Below are 5,989 nucleotides of genomic sequence, written 5' to 3' on the forward strand. Positions count from 1 at the left end.
TCTTTTACTTCTGGTTCTAGAGGTCGTGGCCGGGGTCGCGGTCGTGCTCGTGCTACGCCAGCTCCTAGTACTCTTGCTACTCCTTCTAGCACGGTCACTGTTCGAGGGGATGACTCTCTTGACTCACGCCCTTGGTTCCCTCAGGTAATTTTTGTAAATGGTATTCATCGTGAGCGATTTTATAACTTAGTTGAATGTGAGTTTCTCCCTACCCGATTCTTAGACCGTCCGGCACTTCAGAGGCTCAGCTTCTACGAGCCACTTTATGAGCTTTTACGGGGCACGGGGATGGCCAGGCTCATCACTATGAGCGGCCACACTTTTAGGGAGCTGAGCCTTGAGTTCTTCAGCTCCTTTACCTTCTCCTCATGGGCACACGACGATGTCCCTACTAGTCTTTCTGTGTGCTTCTGGTTGTATAACCGGACCTTTTCTATGACACTTGAGGAGTTTGGTACCCGACTCGGCCTTTCCTTTATGGGCACCACTATTGCCCCAAGGAAGGTCATTAGTCTTCTTTGGGGGGCTTTGGCACAGACCCCTTTTCACGAGCGAAAGCTCGCTCAGGTCCACCAACCCCCCGCCCGTTACTTTCTTAGATTGATGGGGAGCACTATTTTTGGCCGAAGGGAGCCAAACAACATCAACAACAACGAGCTCTCCATCTTAGGCGGTTACCTGAACATCGACGGCGAGGGTCCCTTTACCCTCAACATTGCTTATTTGACCGCCAGGTACTTCCAGGCTCAGGGAAAGAAGCTCATGGGCACTATTGTTTGTGGTGGCATAGCCACCTTTCTTGCCCGTTCTCTTCTCACCGTCTTGCCTCGTGACTTACCTTACATAGACGGTGATAGGTATTTGAGCCTATCTGCCATGCACTCTCAGACTTGGCTAACCACAGACTACCGGACATGGAAGATAGATGGTTCCTTGTCCGTCGACCTTCCTTGTGACACCTTGCCTCGTCTAGCCCCTTTGTCCACTGTTCGACGGGGCGCCCGACCACCACCTCTGACTCAGTACCACCTCTACTTCCGCCCACCTACTACTTTACCCGCCGCTAAGAAGCGGCGTAGACTTGAGACCGGAGAGGGATCCGCACCTTCCACGGATGGCCAGACTTCCACGGCCACACCTACCCCGATCCCTACTTCTACTCCTACTCTCTCGCCTGCTGACCAGACACAGCCGGTCCTACCGGCTAATTTTGTACCTCCACCACCCTTTGAGGCGTCCTCGCTCATGGACCAAGGGCGCCGCGATGGTTTGTTAGTTGAGATTGCAGAGAGACAGGCTCGTATGGAGCGGGACTTATCTTTGACTTTGTTCCCTCGATACGAGTCTCACATGCGGCGACACCGTCCGATCCCAGAGGATTGGCCACACCCTTCCTTTTACCGGTACCTAGCTGAGGGGTACCCGGAGTCTGCTAGTGAGGAGGAGGAGGACGAGGACCCGGCGGCGGCGGCGGAGAGAGCTCGAGCTGAGCAGAGGAGGAGGAGAGAGCAGGAGGTAGATCCGGACTTCACGGTGACGGTGGAGGACATGAGTGACAGTGACGAGGAGGCTGACGAGTAGTTATTGGTCTACTCACTTCCCTAGTTTTCTAGCTGGTTTGGGGAAGTTCATGTTTTGTATGTTTATTCTCGCTCTTTTATTTATTTTGTCTCCTTTTTATTTTATTGTTTTTCATTCTTTATTTGTTGTATATTCCCGTTTCCCTGTATATATCTGCTGGTGTATGATGGAGGACAACGAGGGCGTTGTCCGTTTTGGGTTGGGGAGGGTATTGCATCCTTTTGAGTCTGCATTTGCATTTGTTTTGCATTCACGTTAATTTATTTCAGCTTGCATTGTTTATTTATTTCATAAAAAATCAAAAAATTAGAAAATTTCAAAAATTCAAAAATATTCACGTTTATTTTTGCATATAGGTTGAGTCGGAACGGTTGATTTCCGTGATGATATTTCACTATAACTTGTCATTTTACTTGAGCCTTGCACTTCTGGTTATGGTTATTAGTTTTATCATACGCATAGTCTACGAGTTTTTGTTCAAATATAGCTGACTGTTTAGACTTGACCAGATAAATTGGCAACCTTCTTTACAATTTCTGAGGTTTAGAGCCCATAACTGGTGACATTCATGACCAGTTCATTACGAATTGAGAGTAGTACTCCTTGCATAGCATGTTCATCATTTTTGCACTTTTATGACATTCGATTTCTTGTCAAATGCACACATTCGGGTTTGTGGTCGGTGTCACATGCAGGGAGGTGCTTGCAAATTTTCCCTTTTTCTTATATTTTTCACCCATTTAGCTCCACTTAAGCCAAAACTTGCATTTTTGACCCATACATCCCAAACTGAGCCTGTCTAGTCAAGCTAGTTTAGTATGTAGTTTTGTGGTATGATTTTCCGTCTGCAGTTTGGTTCGTATCATTTGGTTGGAGTTGGTGAAAATAGAGGAAGGAGTAAAAGAAAAAAAAATATTTGAAAAAAAAAGAGAGAAAAACGTGAAAAGAAGAAAAAAAATAAAGAAAAAGAAAAAAAATGAAAAAAGTGTGTGATTCACGTGAAATAGAAAGAGAAAAAAGAAAAAAAAAGTTGAAATTTTTTTTGGTTTGTTTTAGTTGATTCATCTAGACGGTATTAAAAAAGGGAATTTTGTGACCGTCTAACTCCTCCGTTTTATTCCATATTTTTGAGGAGATTGTGTATGAGACTAGTGAGTTGTGTGCCAAATGAAGGGCACTTGTACTTTATTTTTCAGTCGGTTGAGAATTGAATGGTCTTATATGGTCCTGTTTAGGAACTAGCTTGACGCTTTTACCTCCACATTACCATAACTTGTTTTGCCTTTTCTCACCTGAACCTCACAATTCCCATATCATTTGTAAGCCCACGGCTGTGACAGACATTATTGGTTGGAGTGTGTGCATTAGTACTTGAATCATCTTTCATTTTTGTTGCATGCATGCTATGTAGGTCGCAGTTAGGTGAGTGACTGTTTCTCTTTCTCTCTTTTACATATAATATTCACCCTTTGCTTAAATGAGAGAAGAGTGACCACGTGAGAGTCCGATTTTGTTGGTCTTGCAAGGTCGATACGTTGGCTATATTTCTGAACAGCTTATAACTCGTTTGCGTATTGACTGCATAACTATGACTGTTAATTTTTGTTGCATTAAATTGGTTCAAGTAGACAAGTTAAGCTAGCTCTGAGTTTTCATTTCCGTTCCATTAGTTGCATTTTAGTTTACTCGAGGACGAGTAAAGGTTCGGTTTGGGGAGATTTGATACGTGCATTTTGTATAGTCTTTTTAACCTATTTTAGCACGTATTTCTATGTACTTTTGTACTGTTTATATTGCATTTTTGCCCCCGAATTGGCTACTTTGGTTCGTTTTGTCCGTTTTGTAGAAATAAACGCGAAAGTAGTGGAATCGTACCATTTTCGTCCTTTTTGCATGCATTTTGAGGAGACGGGATTTTCCAGAGTGAGATCTTGCATTGGGATGCATGAAGGAGGGGTCTACGACGCAGTCGGTCATGAGTTTGAGCTGATTTGAAGGAATAATACTCGATCGAGCTATTTTATCACTCGATCGAGTGGTTTCTATAGCTGATTTTACTCGATCAAGAAGTGCTGGAAATTGAGGTTGCTCGATCGAGTAACAATTCTACTCGATTGAGTAGATTATCTGGAGAAATGCTCGATCGAGTGGTTTCAGACTACTCGATCGAGTGGTTTTGGCTGGCGTGGGCTTTAATTAGCCCGTGAACTTGTTTTAGTTAATGGACTTAGTAGTTTTTCTATTTAAACACACGTTAACTAGGTCATTAGCAGCATTTTCTATTCTATCTAAGTTTTTATCTGATTATTCATCTTTCACAATAAAGACTGCGCTTCTCTTTTCCCTTCACTGTAACTTTGTTTTTGGGGTTATTTAGCTCGGATTTGTTTGTTCTTTACGCCGGATTCTTGCGATTGTAATCTCTTTCTCCCTTCTTAATATTAATCTTTCATTTGTTCATCTTAATTGCTTTGTTCTTCCTTAATTAATTTCTGCCTTAATTAGTTTATGCATTTTTATTACAATTTCATTATTTCATTCATTATTTCAATTATTAGTTTATGCCCTAAATCTTTTCATGTTGGGATTAGGGGATCTACGGTAGAAATGTGACGATGTAGTAAATAGGTTAGATGAATTAATTGTGAGACTCTGTCCCCATAGCAATATAACTGTATTTACCGACTTAGTTATGTGCACGCTTCTGAGTCACTCTTTTAATCTGGTTACATTTATTCCTAGATCGAAAGATTGGACTAAATAGGCCTGCTATGAACAGTAGACTACCCTGGCGAGGACGGAAGTTAAGTTAGTGGTAATTTAGGATAGAAAGTGGACCGGAAGGACCTTTCCATATCCGTCTCGCAGTAATTTATCTAAGTTGTTTACAGCTGAGTCACTGGACTACCGTAGTGAACCGAAATCCTGACATGTCCCCTCTCTATTGATAGTTTAATTCTATTATTCTGCCTTAATTGTTCTTTCCTTATTTCTTTTGCCTTAAAGATTTTAGTTTAGGAAATCAAAATACAAAACCCCCTCATTTGTGACCAAATAGACGAACCTTTACAGATATCTTGCCTCCCTAAGGAGATCGACCTGACTTCCCTAGCTATATAGTTAGTTTAGTTAGTTATTTTTGATAGGTATACGACAGCCTTGTCAAAGCCCGTCGCAAATCACCCGATAACAGACTTACTCGATCGAGTAAGTGACCGAGTGACCCTTACTCGATCGAGTGCCAGGCTTACTCGATCGAGTAGCCTACAGGCAGACTACTGTTTTGCGTAAAAACCAACTTACTCGACAGAGTAAGCCCCACTCGATAGAGTACCATAAGACTCATAAAACCATAGTATTACAACACCATGCTACTACAAGCACTGCCATTACCTGTAGTAAAATCGACCATCACAAAATCCATCCTTATTCTACACCAACACTCAAACTTCCAATTGTAACCGCATGACCATCAACTCTCTTGTCCCATCCTACTCCTCTTAAGATAAATGTTACATCATCGTAACTCACTAATACTAGGTCCTTTGCTATACCTCCCATAAACCTCATTACCACCGCATGTCAACGATAACCCACTATAACCTCAACACCTACAACCATTCCTATATCCAGGGCTCTCTTTCTCAAACCGTCCTCATACCTCAATTCATTCTGCACTCTATATACACTACTACAAATCCCTTACATTGATGATGCTTTCGTATTGATGCTTTTATAAAGCGTCGACCATAAATAACCATCCAATTCTAATTTTTTGGAGAAACCGCCCCATATACTAATAATAAAGCGGCAAAGCTCAATTTACTAAATTTTCCCTAAAATCCTCCGCTAACCCCCATCCATTATTATTAATTTACTAATTTTTTTTCAATTAAAAACACTAACCTTCAAAATCCCTGTTCAATCATCAGCGAATTTCCTTTCAATCATCAGCAATTTTTCGTTTAATCATATACAAAGACGATTCAATCAGCAATTTTACGTTCAATCTGCCAATCAATTGTAATTCTGCAACTCACAAATTTACAATAAATCTGCTCATTACATATCATAGGTACGGTTTTCTCATTCATTTTCAATTATTTGTATGTTATTGCTGGTAATTTTAATTGCTTTAATCGGATTATGGGCGTGCTCAATAATTCTGATTGTCATCAAAGATGATTAAGTTATTGTCTTATGTTCTCGGAGGGTAATAAAGCTTTAATCTTTTGTTTTCTTCTTGTTAATTAAGTTTTTATTTCGTGGTTTCATTTTGTGGTATTTGTTTGTTGTTGATTATGTTTAATTAGGTTACTGTTTCTGGGTTTGGTTTGTGTTTTGGTCGAGAATTGAAGTGGGGTTGTGATTTTGATTTGTAATTTATTAGGGTTCGTGTTTTGGGAAT

Source organism: Silene latifolia, chromosome Y (genome assembly GCF_048544455.1).
Source record: "Silene latifolia isolate original U9 population chromosome Y, ASM4854445v1, whole genome shotgun sequence".
NCBI classification, from domain to species: Eukaryota; Viridiplantae; Streptophyta; class Magnoliopsida; order Caryophyllales; family Caryophyllaceae; genus Silene; species Silene latifolia.